This window comes from Capricornis sumatraensis, chromosome 2 (assembly GCF_032405125.1).
Source record: "Capricornis sumatraensis isolate serow.1 chromosome 2, serow.2, whole genome shotgun sequence".
Lineage (NCBI taxonomy): Eukaryota > Metazoa > Chordata > Mammalia > Artiodactyla > Bovidae > Capricornis > Capricornis sumatraensis.
Window position 1 is genome coordinate 61774950 of NC_091070.1, and position 17912 is coordinate 61792861.

The window sequence follows — 17912 nt, forward strand, 5'->3', positions numbered from 1 at the left end:
AATTCTGTGATGGCAATGTAAGTATTTGTACACACAAGCCCAAGAAAAAGGTTCAGGCTTCTAATGTTTAAGCAACTAAAAGTTCTCATTCATGGGTACAACTATATTGACTTTCTTCTTTTACACAAGTAACCCAAAGAACACCTGGCTTTCTTCAAATGTCAGTTGTTTTTGAAAAATCAACATTCATGGTCTTTAACCATTCTGATTCTAATATTGCTCGGTTACTTTTTGTCCATTTGGATTCTCAAGCTATTTCTTGGTTCTGTTGTCCAAAAACTAGGCAGAATTTATTACTCATTGACAGAAATGCATATTATAACCCCATTCATTCCAAGAAATCTACATAATGAAGTCACAGTTCAGTTCAGTTCAGTCGCTCAGTCATGTCCGACTCTTTGAGACCCCATGAATAGCAGCACGCCAGGCCTCCCTGTCCATCACCAATTCCGGGAGTTCACTCAGACTCATGTCCATCGAATCGGTGATGCCATCCAGCCATCTCATCCTCTGTCGTCCCCTTCTCCTCCTGCCCCCAATCCCTCCCAGCATCAGAGTCTTTTCCAATGAGTCAACTCTTCCAATGACGTGGCCAAAGTATTGGAGTTTCAGCTTTATCATCAGTCCTTCCAATGAATACCCAGGACTGATCTCCTTTAGCATGGACTGGTTGGATCTCCTTGTAGTCCAAGATATTCTCAAGAGTCTTCTCCGACACCACAGTTCAAAAGCATCAATCCTTCGGCCCTCAGCTTTCTTCACAGTCTAACCTTGTTTATTTTTTTTTTCCTTTACACCTCATCTAGTTTCACTTACTCACAAGAGACTGGGCAGAGGACTGGATCCTGGCTCTTAAGAGAAGAGTTCCTGGAGTGAAATGGCTGCACCAACGCCTCACCTCAGAGGGCTGTGTATAGAAGCACTCTGCACAACTATGCAGTTCAAGATGGCGGCAACAGGGCCATGTGCAGAGAAGCAGCACCCCGCGCAGCACTTCAGATAGAAATAATCAAAAACAACACAACCAAGCCCAATCTTGCTAGAACTCCTTCATGCTGACAGTTCACTTCAGTTCAGTTGCTCAGTCATGTCCGACTCTTTGCGACCCCATGAATAGCAGCACGCCAGGCCTCCCTGTCCATCACTAACTTCCGGAGTTCACTCAAACTCACGTCCATTGAGTTGGTGATGCCATCCAGCCATCTCATCCTTTGTCGTCCCCTTCTCCTCCTGCTCCCAGTCCCTCCCAGCATCAGAGTCTTTTCCAATGAGTCAACTCTTTGCATGAGGTGGCCAAAGTATTGGAGTTTCAGCTTCAGCATCAGTCTTTCCAATGAACACCCAGGACTGATCTCCTTTAGGATGGATTGGTTGGATCTCCTTGCAGTCCAAGGGACTCTCAAGAGTCTTCTCCAAAACCACAATTCAAAAGCATCAATTCTTCGGCACTCAGCTTTCTTCACAGTCCAACTCTCACATCCATACATAACCACAGGAAAAACAATAGCCTTGACTAGACGGACCTTAGTCGGCAAAGTAATGTCTCTGCTTTTGAATATGTTATCTAGGTTGGTCATAACTTTTCTTCCAAGGAGTAAGCATCTTTTAATTTCATGGCTGCAGTCACCATCTGCAGTGATTTTGGAGCCCCCCAAAATAAAGTCTGACACTGTTTCCACTGTTTCCCCATCTATTTCCCATGAAGTGATGGGACCGGATGCCATGATCTTCGTTTTCTGAATGTTGAGCTTTAAGCCAACTTTTTCACTCTCCTCTTACACTTTTACAAGAGGCTTTTTAGTTCCTCTTCACTTTCTGCCATAAGGGTGGTGTCATCTGCATATCTGAGGTTATTGATATTTCTCCCAGCAATCTTGATTCCAGCTTGTGATTCCTCCAGCCCAGCATTTCTGGTGATGTACTCTGCATAGAAATTAAATAAGCAGGGTGACAATATACAGCCTTGATGTATTCCTTTTCCTATTTGGAACCAGTCTGTTGTTCCATGTCCAGTTCTAACTGTTGTTTCCTGACCTGCATATAGCTTTTCCAAGAGGCAGGTTAGGTGGTCTGGTATTCCCATCTCTTTCAGAATTTTCCACAGTTTATTGTGATCCACACAGTCAAAGGCATTGGCATAGTCAATAAAGCAGAAGTAGATGTTTTCCTGGAACTCTCTTGTTTTTTCGATGATCCATCGGATGTTGGCAATTTGATCTCTGGTTCCTCTGCCATTTCTAAAGCCAGCTTGAACATCTGGAAGTTTACGGTTCACATATTGCTGCAGCCTGACTTGGAGAATTTTGACCATTACTTTACTAGCATGTGAGATGAGTTCAATTGTGTGGTAGTTTTGAGCATTCTTTTGCATTGCCTTTCTTTGAGATTGGAATGACAACTGACCTTTTCCAGTCCTGTGGCCACTGCTGAGTTTTCCAAATTTGCTGGCATATTGAGTGTAGCACTTTCACAGCATCATCCTCCAGGATTTTAAATAGCTACATTGGAATTCTATCACCTCCACTAGCTTTGTTTGTAGTGATGCTTTCTAAGGCCCACTTGACTTCACATTCCAGGATGTCTGGCTCTAGGTGAGTGATCACACCATCGTGATAATCTGGGTCCTGAAGATCTTTTCCATACAGTTCTTCTCTGTATTCTTGCCACCTGTTCTTAATATCTTCTGCTTTTCTTAGATCCATACCATTTCTGTCCTTTATCGAGCCCATCTTTGCATGAAATCTTCCCTTGTTATCTCTAATTTTCTTGAAGAACCTATTAAAACAACTACGTTCGCTGCCTGTCACAGGGAACCTGTGTGCTAGAGCAAGAGCTTTCAGCTCTCCATTCTTTGATCAAAAATTAAGCTTTCCGAAGCTTCTGAGAGGCTTCCCTGGTACCTCAGTAGTTAAGAATCCACCTGCCATTGCAGGAGACATGAGTTCAATTCCTGGATTGAGAAGATCCCCTGGAGAAGAAAATAGCAACTCATTTCAGTATTCTTGCTTGAGAAATCCCAAGAACAGAGGAAACTGGCAGGCTACAGTCTATGGGGTAGCAAAGAGTCAGACACAACTTAGTGACTAAACAACAACAATGCTTCTGAAGTGAACCCTATCTTGGCAACAGAGACATCTGGGCAAAAACAAAAAAAAACAAGGAACACTTGTTGGGGACCTACACCAGTGGTCAGTAACAACAATAGGATCTGTAAAAGTAGGTATGTAATATATTTTATTCAATTGTATATTTGAATATAGACTTCTGTTTTCCTTGCAAGTAAATGAATATTTTTAATTTCAATGCTGCTGCTGCTAAGTCACATCAGTTGTGTCCGACTCTGTGCGACCCCATAGACAGCAGCCCACCAGCCTCCCCTGTCCTTGGGATTCTCCAGGCAAGAATACTGAAGTGGGTTCCCATTTCCTTCTACAATGCATGAAAGTGAAAAGTGAAAGTGAAGTTGCTCAGTCATGTCCGTCTCTTAGTGACCCCATGGACTGTAGCCTACCAGACTCCTCCATCCATGGGATTTTCCAGGCAAGAGTACTGGAGTGGGCTGCCATTGCCTTCTCCATTGAATTTCAATAACCATTTCAATTCTTCCAAATGATATGTAAATCCCCTTCCAAAAAATTCTCCCCTCATATTGTGTATTCGCCACCTGCAAGAGTGTCTAAAAGATTTGTATATTGCTTCTTAGTAACAGTCACTCATTATCTGAAATACATGATGCTGAACTTTAAACTATTAGCCACTCCATTAAAGTGGTCTTAGTTAAAGAATATCTTGTTTCTGGCTTTTCCCCGGATAAATAAGATACCAACAATGTATTAGTTGGGGCTCCCTTGGTGGCTCAGACGGTAAAGGATCTGCCTGCAATGCTGGAAATGTGGATCAAGAAGATCCCCCAGAGAAGAGAATGGCTACTCATTCCAATATTATTGTCTGGAAAATTCCTTGGACAGAGGAGCCTAGCAGGCTAAAGTCCATGGGGTTGCACAGAGTTGAATAAAACTGAGTGTCTAACACTTTCACGAGGTATTAGTTACACTTATCTGTGACATCAGCCATCAAACTCACCAACAAACTGTGACTGTGAAGCAAGAGATGAGCCTTTAGAAAAGAGCACTGAAAGCCTGTCAAAGTTCCATTAAGTACTGATTCCTCTGGGAAGGTTGCCTTCTTAGCATCCATTCCCTGACATTGATTAGAAGCTTGGGATCTAAGAGCAGCTCACTGTTAGTTAGCCCTGAAATTGCGCTCTGGAAAAAGATACAAAGCATCTGGCTGAATTCTGTCAGAAATTCTTTCAAAGCAGAGCCAGAGAGAAAGATTCTGTATCTTATTTCTGTGGCCAACACACTGTTAATTTCTAATCTTCTGCAGAGATCTGATTAGTCAATGAACATATTTTGTTGATATAAGTTCCAGAAAACAATTAAAATGCAAACTGCTTTGTTTTGGAAACTATTGATGCTGTCTAAAAGACTTGCATCTGGCACCCTAAACATTTCAGCTTTCATCAAAAGCTGCATGTGCCAGTTTTTGGCCATCCCATTTCTTGATTATTCTCAAAATTTTTTGGAAATAACCAAAGGACTAATTAGGTCACTTGTAGCTTGGCTTCGGTACCAGATCCAGGATCCCAGCTGGAAATGAAGGCACTTAGGAGAGCAATCACCATGTCTAACGCTGCTGCCTGGCTCTGGGGATGATTGACATTTCGAGAGCTGAACAAGCTTAACATTGAATGAAATGCATTGAGGCAGAGCTGACACTAAGAAATGAATACATTTGTTCTACAAATATTTGCCAGGCATTTGCTGTGTGCTATTCATTGTGCTAGATGCTGAAGAGAGAAAAGTTAACATGAAATTCCCCGCCGAAAGAAATCATAGCCTATGGATTTAGACAAATATATGATTTACAAAATAGTATGATAAGTGCCACACTGAGGCCAAAGAGGGGGGTGATTTATTAGAATATAAAGTAGGAGCATAGAATTAATTTTAAAAGAAAACTGAATGCTTTGAGGAGAAATATCATTAGGCATAGAGGGTGGCTAGGAAAAAACAGCACATGGAAAGAAGCATAACATTTGAAAATATGGCAATTTCTGGGAAATTAAAATGTTTAGAGTGTGGAGTACAAGCAGTTTACTATGGCCTTTGTGCTGTGTGCTCAGATGCATTTAACTCTCTGTGACCCCATGGACTGTAGCCCGCCAGGCTGCTCTGCCCATGGAATTTTCCAGGCAAGAGTACTGGATAGGGGTGCCGTTTCCTACTTCCAGGGATCTTCCCAACCCAAGGATCGAAGTTGTGTCTCCTGCACTGGCAGGCAAATTCTTCACCACTAACTAGCGCCATCTGGCAAGTCCAACCATGGCCCTTAATCCTCTGCATTGTGTACTTGCATCTCACTTTTTTAGCATCCTTTGGGTGTTTATTGTTTCTCAGTTGCTCCGACTTTTGTTCAGATCCTCCAGTACTCCAGACTCTTCCTGACAGTATTTGTCCACGTGGTTCTGCTGTGATTGGGTCAATCTTATTGTTCACTTCAGCTTAGATATCACCTCCTCGAAGTAATATTTGAGTGATAACATCTCCCTTATTCTCCATCAAGGCAACCTACAGAATTCTCATATTAATATGTGTTTCATTTAGTAATCGCTTCTTTTGCATTTGTTTACTGCCTATTTGTTGACAGTTTTAACCTTGCCCTCTTTGTTTTCATGCCTCTAACTTAGTTATATTTAGATAAATTTTGGAAACTGATTTTGGTCCCAGATGAAAACAATCTAATGTTTTATTAAGTTTGATAAAGATGATATTATTGTTGTAGAGTTTGCTTAATATTATGTGCATTTCGTCATTCACTATGACAAAAAATAATGATAGATTTCCTGAAGGTTTCTTAATTTTTAGTATCTAGATAGGCATGGAAGTCCCATAGACAGAGGAGCCTGGCGGACTATAGTCCATGGGGTTGGAAAACAGACACAACTTAGCAACTGAACAACAACAAAAGCATGAAGAGAAAGTCATAAGACTCTCAAACACTTGTAATTTCTCCTCGGGAGACGAGGTGTATACCACTTAAGGGTAAAAATGACCAGAGTTTCATAGCCAGTCAACAGTAGAGCTCAGGTTTGAGAATGTTATACCCATAGACTTGGTCTGAAACTAGGCTTGGTTTATTTTCATCACTCTTTGCTTAATATCTTCACATGTGAAGATATTTCACATGAAAGAAAAATGCATGTCTCTCAAAGCTATCCTTATTCAAAGAAGTCCTTTTTGCATTGCAGATCTTAAGTTCTCATTATGAGCATCCTGTATGAGCTGGTGCCTGATCAAATGGTATCAGAATTATGTATTTATAAATTTCATTGTCTCATAAAAATTTATGACTCCTCAGGCATGATTGGAAAAGACCAGATACTCAAAGAGAGAAAATTTAAGTAAACACTAAGAAAAAGTAACATAGTAAATGGCCAATAAGAATAACAAAAGAGTAGAACTGGACATTCACAAACTGAAATAAGGTGAAATTTTAAACATCTTTTAGAAGATAATGTCCTTAAATATATATATATATATATATATAATGTTGTTATATATATATATATTTCTTGATGTGGATCATTTTTTAAGTTTTTATTGAATTTGTTGAAATATTGCTTGTGTTCTTTATATTCTGGTTTGCTTCTGTTGTTTATATGGTCATGAGGCTTGTGAGGTCCCAGATCCTGCATCAGAAATCAAACCTGCACCTCCTGAATTGGAGTACCATTGGAGTACCAGGGAAGCCTCCTGAGAAGATAATACTCTTAACAGCTTTTAATTGATTAAAATCTTCTGGTAGCAAAGGATATTTACTCATTTTTCATATCAACTATAAAATTGGAATCTGTTTACCTTAAGCTAAAAAGAAAGACATCAGGTCATGCTAATGTTATGACTGTGCTTCTTTGATGTCCTATAACCTTAGTAGAACACTCTGATTCTGATGAGGAATTTATTTACTTCTATTTTATGCATATAGATTTTATTTTTCAAGATCAATTTCATTAATAGAAATCTTTGCATGATGTCTGAGCACTCCCTAAAGAATACCACCTGAAGTTTACCTCATAGTTCTAACACAGTGCATATACAGAAAAAAGCTAGCCTTAAATATATAAATGTCTTTGCCAGGGGTAATATATCATGAGACAGTTTTTCTTGGAGACCAGGGAATTATCTATTAAAGCAATAAACCAGCCACATCCCAGTTCTTTACAGACAGTCTGTATTTTATTGTTTATCCAAACACCATAAGAAACATAACTGGGATTGGTGTAATGATCTATTTTCTTATTGCACTTAATTTCTGGCTTTGTATGGTAAAATATAAATTTTTAATTCCGCTTAAGGAATAATAACTTTCTAGCTATTTTTAAGAAAAGCATAACTTGCCAAAAATATTAAGCAAGATAGTGGTTTTTGTTGGATAATTGTTTTATGTGTCTCCTATAATCTTCAGTTTTTGTTATATATTTGATTATTACATTTCAAAGATATTAGGCAATTCAATTGACAGTATGGTTTATTTGGGGAGGATAGTATTCCTAAAGCCTTTATCATGAATTTATTTTTATACCACAATGAAATGTTGTGGTTGATTCAATACTTACAACTGCTAGTAGTGAAATCTAAAAGGCCAGAGGGCAACAACTGGCCCTCGGTCTTCACTGTGGAGTATGAGCTCCATTCTCCCCCAGCAGAGAGGCAGAGCTAGACCACAGTGGTGCCGCATTACTCATACTCTGGGGTTACTCCATTCTCAGTTTCGCCACTAACACTATGGCCTCCAGTCATCTGTACCATCATTAACATTCCTTTCAAGGGCAATAAAAGAACAACAGAAAACATTCAGAAGGCAAAAAGATACACCATTTCCCCAAGAGGTATATATCACAAGATTCTCAAGCAGAACTGGATATGTATACAAAAACTCAGAAATGCATCACAGATTTGAAGTATACCTTTACCCATAAAGCTAAATAAATAGTTATTTTTTTAATGTAAGCAGTTAATACAGACTAGACACCCATGAGAATATGCATAATGAGTTACTTTCAAAAATCATAGACTATTTTTCCCTCATACCTTCACAAACCCTGCATAGTGTATACTATAAAAATCTGAAGATAGGTAATGTACTGTAATATAAAATATTGTGTGTTAACCAATCTCCACAGATGTTTTAAACTTTTAGGCTACACAGTCTTATATCTATTAAAGTTTGACAACTCCTTACTAGGAGGAATTTTCCATTATGCTATGTTTATATTTTTCCTGTTATGTATTCAGATGTAATCTCCTTTATATTAATTTTGGCAATACTAGATGATAGTTGAGGAAGTTGAGGCCTGCAAATAACCACTTGAGTGAACTTAAAATCTCATTCTTTAGCCCTAGTCAAGCCTTGAAATCTAGCTGACTGCTTGAGTATTGAGAGACCCCGAATCACAATCATTCGGCTAAGTTGCTCTAGTACTGGAAGTTCAAAAACTGTATAATAAATACAGTAAGTTGCTAAGTTTTGAGGAATTTGTTACACAGTAATATACAACATATATGGATACAGACTGAACAAAAATTATTTTCTTGACCATAATAGCTAAATTAAAAAAAGACTTAAAGACTGATAGCTGAATTCACTTTGTGGCATTCAGAATCCATGGTATTTGGGTATTTGGTAATAAGTTATTATTTCAGACTTTTAAGTCTGATCACTATGGTTTTTTTGCCTTTTGCACAACAAAGTCTCCAGTTAATACAGCCTTATAAGTCTGTTTACCCATCTAACCAGTTGCCTGCTTATATATTTATCTGTCTATCCATTCTTTGATATATTTTTCTATCTAGAGATTTGGACCAAGTGAACCCTATCTGAATATTAACAGCCAAGATTATTAGGTCTAGAGACAGCAAAATCTTCTTGCATGACTGATTCTATCTTCAAGAGTTTAATTTATTTCTTAATGTGCTACTCATTATACACGGATACTTTATGGTCTTAAGGGGTGAAATTATAACATACAGTCTCAGGCAAGGAAAATGAAAATAAAATATTTGAAGGAAAGAAAATTTTAACTAAACAATAAAAACAAGGCAATTATAGTCTAATCAATCTCTACTGAGGCAGGTATACTATGGGATTTTTGTTAAAATAGGAGGTTTCACTTTAACCAAGTCACATTTTATTAAAACTTTCCTTGTTTGGACAATGTAAAATGATAATTTTAGATTTATTAATGTTAAAGGTGAAGAAAACCAAATACTGAAATTAGGAACATTTTCATTACTAACACATAAACTTTTTCAGGAATGCATTGCTGCACAACAAACCAACCTAAAACTTAATAGCTTAAAATAATAACAAAGTATATATTATTTCTCATGATTCTGCAGCTAAGGCTGGATGTATCTGGATTTTTTGTTGTTGTTGTTAGTTGTATTTTGGTCCTTGTAGTCTTCATCCAAGATGACTTTATCATTTAATATGGGTGGAAGAGCTGGGAACTGACAGAGATACTCTCTTTTATTAATATCCTGTAGCCTCTAACTGTGCCTAATTTCTTCACACAATGACGGTCTTCACACAAGATTTTTTACATGGTGGCTAACTTCTAAGAGAAAGGAAGCAGAGGCTGTCACTTCTCTTAAAGGATAGATACAAGACATACAGATTTATTTTCACAGAATTCTATTGGTCAAAGAAAGGTACAAAACCAAACCAAATAGAAGGAAAAGGGTAATAAATTTCACATCCTGATATGAAGGGCATCGTGTACATGCCTGAAAGGAAAGGAATTGATGGCAAATTATCTTAGAGGACATCTGCTCTAGTTCACCCTCTGGCCACACAATTCACAACCCTCCCACATTCGAAACACATTCTTTGTATGCACATCTTCAGACTTCCAAAGCCTCAGTCCATTTTGGCACCTGGCTCAGACATGGAATCCAGTTTCTCATTATCTACGTCCTTCTAGAAACACGTGAGTGCAATTCCTCAGGATCAGAGACCTGTGAAGAAAGACGTTATCTTTCCTCTACGTACCCAATGCACAGTAGTAAAACAGCATTTTAATTTCTAATTTCTGAAGTAACAAATCACCACAAACTTAGTAGTTTAAAACAACACAAATATATTCTCCTACCATTCTGAAGAACAGAAGTCCAAAATCAGTTTCTATGGGCTAAAATAAAGGTGTTGGCAGGTCTGCACTTCTACTGGAGTCTGTAGAAATCTGTTCCCTTGCCTGTTCCTGCTTTGAGAGAGAACTAGCTTTTCTTGTCTGCTGACCTTTTCCTTCTTCTTCAAGCCATCAGTGTGATATGTTCAACCATTTCTCTTTCTCTCACCAAAATCCCTGCTTCTGTTTTCACATTTTCTTCCTTCTGACTTCAACCCTGTGGCTTCCCATTCAGAAAGATTCTTGTGATTATACTGGGCCACCAGTCTAATCCAGGATATTCTTTTCATCTCAGATTCTTAAGTTAATCACACCTACAAAGACACTTTTGCCATATAAAAGAACATAAGTTGCCATACGGTGAATAGGATGAATCCCATTCAAGAAGGGGTACAGATGGCTAACAAACACATGAAAAGATGCTCAACATCACTCATTATCAGAGAAATGCAAATCAAAACCACAATGAGGTACCATTTCACACCAGTCAGAATGGCTGCGATCCAAAAGTCTACAAGCAATAAATGCTGGAGAGGGTATGGAGAAAAGGGAACCCTCTTACACTGTTGGTGGGAATGCAAACTAGTACAGCTATTATGGAGAACAGTGTGGCGATTCGTTAAAAAACTGGAAATAGAACTGCCTAATGACCCAGCAATCCCACTGCTGGGCATACACACCAAGGAAACCAGAACTGAAAGAGACACGTGTACCCCAATGTTCATCACAGCACTGTTTATAATAGCCAGGACATGGAAACAACCTAGATGTCCATCAGCAGATGAATGAATAAGAAAGCTGTGGTACATATACACAATGGAGTATTACTCAGCCGTTAAAAAGAATACATTTGAATCAGTTCTAATGAGGTGGATGAAACTGGAGCCTATTATACAGAGTGCAGTAAGCCAGAAAGAAAAACACCAATACAGTATACTAACACACATATATGGAATTTAGAAAGATGGTAACGATAACCCTGTATGTGAGACTGCAAAGGAGACACAGATGAGTAGAACAGACTTTTAGACTCTGAGGGAGAGGGAGAGGGTGGGATGATTTGAGAGAATGGCATTGAAACACGTATACTATCATGTAAGAAACGAATCGCCAGTCTATGTTTAATGCACGATACAGGATGCTTGGGGCTGGTGCATGGGGATGACCCAGAGGGATGGTGTGGCGTGGGAGGTGGGAGGGGGCTTCATGTTTGGGAACTCATGTACACCCGTGGTGGATTCATGTCAATGTATGGCAAAACCAATACAGTATTGCAAAGTAAAATAAAGTAAAAAGAAAAAATAAATAAATAAATAAATAAATAAAATAACAATAAAAAAATAAATATAAGGCTCTGATTCTAGGAACTGCCTTAAATATTTCTGAGTTCTTAACTCTCACTTATAATTGACCTTGAGTCCGTGTTTTACTAGCAGTACCCTGTACTTGGTCTTTGCCCTGAGGACATTTTTACTTTGAAAATCTTTTGCTGCTCGGAGGAACAGGTAACGTAGCTCCAAAATTCTTGTGTAGTCTCCTTGAATACTGCAGTATTTCTTCTCTGTTTCAAACTTTTCTTGCAATATCTTATTGTAGACAGTCAAAGAAAGCCAAATTTATTTGCCAAATTCTGCCTGAAAATAGATGTATCCAGATCCATAACTTCATTAAGTCCAATTTTTATTTTCCATGTCAGTAATTGTTTTGATGGGAAGCCCTGCTGGCTCAGTGGTAAAGAATCATCCTGCAATGCAGAAGATGCAGGTTGCATCCCTGGGTCCATAGAGTCAAAAGAGTTGGATATGCCTGTAGTGACTGATCACACGTGCACGCACTTTCCCATATGTATATTTTACCTCAATCTTATTGGGCTTCCCACGTAGCTCACTGGTAAAGAACCCGCCTACCAATGCAGGAGATATCAGACATGGCTTTGATCCCTGGGTCAGGAAGATCTCCTGGACGAGGGCATGGCAACCCACTCCAGTATTCTTGCCTGGAGAACCCCATAGACCAAGGAGCCTGTCAGGCTACTGTCCATAGAGTCGCAGAGAGTCAGACACAATTGAAGGAACTGAGCACAGCACACACAGCACAATGTGAGAAACAAACCCAAAACTTGGTTGCTTTTTTTTTTAAGCACATTTATTAATTCCTATTATTTGGCAAAATCCGATGGGCTCAGATGTGCAGCTAGATTGTGCTACACTGTGTTGCTCTGGGGATGGCTCATGCAAGACAGCTTCTTCTTTCCCAAGTCTGGCGTTCTAACTGGAAAGTATGATATAGTTTGTGATGTATCCAACTTCAAATCATGGTCATAATTTTTAATAGACTATTTTTTAGATCAGTTTTAACTTCACAGAAATAGTCAACAGCAGGTACAGAGATGTCCCATGTACTCCCTGCCCACAAAAATGCATAACCTCCACCATTATCAATATCCTCACCAGAATGTTACATTTGTTACATTAGATGAACCTACACTGACAAATCACTATCACCCAAAGCCCATGTTTACATTAGGGTTCATTCTCCAGGTACCTTCTGTGGATCTGGACAAGCTCATGATGATATATACCCATCATTACAGTATTACACAGAGTAGTTTCACTGCTCTAAAATTCCTCTGTGCTCCACGGTAGACATTTTTTCAGTGTTTAACAACTTGAGGTTTTAATTTACATCTGAAAAATATTTGACTCTAAAAAGCTTTATGGACTAAAAATCACAATTGTTTATTGATTCTAAAATCACAGTAAACCATATATGAAAATAGAATATTTCACATTATCTTAATTTCTTACTTTAGTAACTTTTATTATAGAGGGACTTGGAATATATGATCCTCTAGTTTCCACAGCTTCTACATTCCTTATACTTCATTTAAAATAAACATACATGGTGTATGAATAAAACCAAGTAAGACAACTAAGCCCAAATCCCACTCTATTGATGGTGATCACAGTGTTTTTAAAGAAAGTCTGATTTGTCATCATGACTCTGTTTCACATAATTCATTAAGATGATCATTTTATAGCTGCCAGGTGGTAATTTTTTATTTAGCTAGTATCCTGGAGTATGTAGGCCACAGGTGTTGAACATAAATCTGAGAAGTTGCTTTTATTTTTTATTTTTCTACAATGTGAGTTTGTTGATTTTGTTTTAAGTTAAACAACATCTGGGCACTCTTCCTATTTTGGATGAATCTTCTTGAGAAGCAGGAATTGGGATTAATCAGATGTTTCCACTTGGGAGTTTGAATCTTGAAATCATAAACCAAAGTCACAGAAATGGTAAAGATAATTTCTCCAGCAGTGGGCATTACGATGACAACTCCAGGGGCGTCATGATGGGTTTAAAGCAGCAATGTCTTAACCAAATAATTTATGTGACAGAACCTTTTAAGCATGATCTCTTCTATTAGTCTCCATTGATTTGACCTAATTTCTGAATTTAACTCCCCAATTTTTTTTCAATTTTACTAAAAACAACCCAATAATCTTTCAATAAACTGATTTTCTGGGTCACTAAGAATCAGTTTTTTTGAGCTTACAATCAAACACTCTGATTTATACACATGGTTAATCAGTTTAATGCAATTTTGTATATTAATATATAACCAGAGTACACTCAAGCTGTTTCTTTTATTAGCTACACATTGTCCTCCAAATAGTGTTAATATGTTCTCCAATCTATTGTATCAGCAGAGCCATTGTTAAATTGCCATGAAGACTTTTTTAATCTCAATAATTTTATTTATTTTACACTGTTCTTAGATGAAAAGAGCTCATTGTTTTTGTAAACTAGTTATCAACAAAAGAATTTAAAGGAGAAGCAGCTATCCTTCGGCAAATTGCATAAACTCAAAAAAAAATTCTTGTTTATTTAGATATTTAAGAAATTGATCACTTGTATGAGTAGAAACTTCTAGAAAGCTGAGTATTCATCCTTTCAAAAGTTAAAATATTATTTCTATCATTATTACTCATTATTTATTTTTAAGTTTTTATTGAAAATATACCAATCACAAATGTTTAGGTTTGTGACTTTTCACAAAATGTTCACATCTAAGTAACCAGCATCAAAATAAAAAAGCAAAATATTACATCCACATAGTCCTTTCATATAATCCTTGGTTACTTTTATTTGTGTGGCTTTATTTCTGAGTTTGTTTATTTAACTTTAATTGGTTTTGTTTTCTTCCCAGCTTGACTATATGTGAGCAATTAACATTTGCTTCACCAATGTTTTCTTCACTGCCTATAAAACAGAAAGTTTTCAATAAATGATTTGTAACAGAGAAATAATAAATAAATTGGGGAATGAAGTTACATGAATAATTTAAATCCCCTATGACTGTTCAAAGAATATCTGATTCCTAATTTTCTCCTGAGTCCCTAGTAATTAATTGATATTTCAATATTTTAATCCCTGGTAATCCTGTTTCTCTAGTGATCACAGGCTGTTTGTTGTTATTTGTGTGTGTGTATGTTCATGTGTGTGTTCAGTGGCTCAGTTGTGTTTGACTCTGTGACCTGATGGCCTGTAGCCTGCCAGGCTCCTCTGTCCTTAGGATACTTCCAAGCAAGAATACTGGAGTGTGCTGCCATTTCCTCCCCCAGGGGATCTTCCCAACTCAGGGATCGAACCCAAGTCTCTTGAGTCTCTTGCATTGGCAGGAGAATTCTTTACCACTGGCATCACCTGGGAAGACCTTGCTGCTGTTTGTGGACAGGTTTAATTGGTATGAGATCCTGTTGTCTCTTGGTCAGTGGAGATGACTTCCACTCCTCCAGCAACTCCTCTAAAGCTGTACACAGTGGACACATTGCAGCTAACTTTTTTTAATCTTCCTCCAGAAGTCAATATTTTCTTCAGACTTCAAGAAGTAGCTTTCTCTGAGCCTTTTTTTTTTCCTTAATCCCTAAGAAATCCTTTAATTGAGAAGACTGGACTATAAATTAGAAAGCAAGTCTCACAGGAAACTCATTGTAATAAGTAACAATCTGTTATCACTATTCAGATGTTATTTTCTCTGGTGCCATTATATTTCTTCTAATTATTTCCCAAACTAAATGGCTTTAATTTTGGTAACAACAGATAAATAGTTATATATGTCAAAAGTAAGAGGAGTACAAACCAGCATTTTACACTGTCCACAAAAAAATACACTGATTCACACTGGTATTTCTAAAAACAAAATATGTTACAACATATCACCCTAAATTATTTGGGGTTATATTACTCAATTAATTATTTATCTAATAAACCTCTTTGGTAATCAGAACAGGTAGACTAGAACCCTATTACACAGTAATTAAATTACATGTTAATAAAATGTGTGGTTAAAAGTTTATCTATACTTTGTCATTTGACTAATAAGCCCTTACCTTAGAGATGTGAATAGCATTTGTTCAATATTTCTGTACAACTTTTTTCCAAAATAAATATATTACGTGCATAGCATTTGATATTTGAGCCCTCTTCCTATGTTTGGAGATTTCTCCATTTTATGAGTCTTGATTGCAAGTAAATTCCTACTCCAATTACGAAAGCTGAAAGTGTCAGATTCTGAATTACCCATTTCTTCTGACAACCTGGATTCAGGAATATATCTAGATTTGGCCAAGATTATAAAGCTCCTGGGTGTGTGAGTTTTGAAGTAATAGCCCAAAGAAGTGGACCTAGTGGAGAATTCTTGAAAGGAGAGGCGGCAGGTCTAAGGTTCTAAGGGCAACCGTGTTCAGTGCCCAGTGTATTCATTGGGAACATGAACCATGGAATGGTGTTTCTACCAGCAGTGAGGTGAGGTGAAGTCACCCAGTCGTGTCCGACTCTCTGCGACCCTGTGGACTGTAGCCTACCAGGCTCCTCCATCCATGGGATTCTCCAGGCAAGAGTACTGGAGTGGGTTGCCATTTCCCTAATAGAGAGAGCATTAATTCTTTGGGAAAGAAATTAGGCTGTGGCATAGCTTTCCTTTCTTTTCAATATTAAGAGTATAGGCTGCTCCTTTCCTGGCATTTCTGTGAACAATTTGATATTCTATCAATAACGGTACCTGTTTTGTTTGCTAAAGTTGCCAAAATCAGCTTATGATGACTGTCCATAAGGAAACCAACTGATAAATTAGTACCTAACATGGCAGCAGAAATCCAGAAAAATGAGAGCATTTGGGAAGAGAAGAGAAGCAAAAAGCAAAGGAGAAAAGGAAAGATATAAGCATCTGAATGCAGAGTTCCAAAGAATAGCAAGAAGAGATAAGAAAGCCTTCTTCAGCGATCAGCGCAAAGAAATAGAGGAAAACAACAGAATGGGAAAGACTAGAGATCTCTTTAAGAAAATTAGGGATACCAAGGGAACATGTCACGCAAAGATGGGCTCAATAGGACAGAAATGTCATGGACCTAACAGAAGCAGACGATATTAAGAAGAGGTGGCAAGAATACACAGAAGAATTGTACAAAAAACATCTTCACGACCCAGATAATCATGATGATGTGATCACTAATCTAGAGCCAGACATCTTGGAATGTGAAGTCAAGTGGGCCTTAGAAAGCATCACTACGAACAAAGCTAGTGGAGGTGATGGAATTCCACTTGAGCTGTTTCAAATCCTGAAAGATGATGCTGTGAAAGTGCTGCACTCAATATGCCAGCAAATTTGGAAAATTCAGCAGTGCCCACAGGACTGGAAAAGGTCAGTTTTCATTCCAATCCCAAAGAAAGGCAATGCCAAAGAATGCTCAAACTACCACACAATTGCACTCATCCCACATGCTAGTAAAGTAATGCCCAAAATTCTCCAAGCCAGGCTTCAGCAATACGTGAACCGTGAACTCCCTGATGTTCAAGCTGGTTTTAGAAAAGGCAGAGGAACCAGAGATCAAATTGCCAACATCCGCTGGATCATTGAAAAAACAAGAGAGTTCCAGAAAAACATCTATTTCTGCTTTATTGACTATGCCGATGCCTTTGACTGTGTGGATCACAATAAACTGTGGAAAATTCTGAAAGAGATGGGAATACCAGACCACCTAACCTGCCTCTTGAGAAACCTATATGCAGGTCAGGAAGCAACAGTTAGAACTGGACATGGAACAACAGACTGGTTCCAAATAGGAAAAGGAGTATGTCAAGGCTGTATATTGTCACCCTGCTTATTTAACTTATATGCAGAGTACATCATGAGAAACACTGGGCTGGAAGAAGCACAAGGTGGAATCAAGATTGCCGGGAGAAATATTAATAACCTCAGATATGCAGATGACACCACCGTTATGGCAGAAAGTGAAGAGGAACTAAAGAGCCTCTTGATGAAAGTGAGAGAGGAGAGTGAAAAAGTTGGCTTAAAGCTCAACATTCAGAAAATGAAGATCATGGCATCCGGTCCCATCACTTCATGGGAAATAGATGGGGAAACAGTGGAAACAGTGCCAGACTTAATTTTTTGGGGCTCCAAAATCACTGCAGATGGTGATTGCAGCCATGAAATTAAGAGACGCTTACTCCTTGGAAGAAAAGTTATGACCGACCTAGATAGTATTCAAAAGCAGAGACATTACTTTGCCGACTAAGGTCCGTCTAGTCAAGGCTATGGTTTTTCCAGTGGTCATGTATGGATGTGAGAGTTGGACTGTGAAGAAGACTGAGTGCC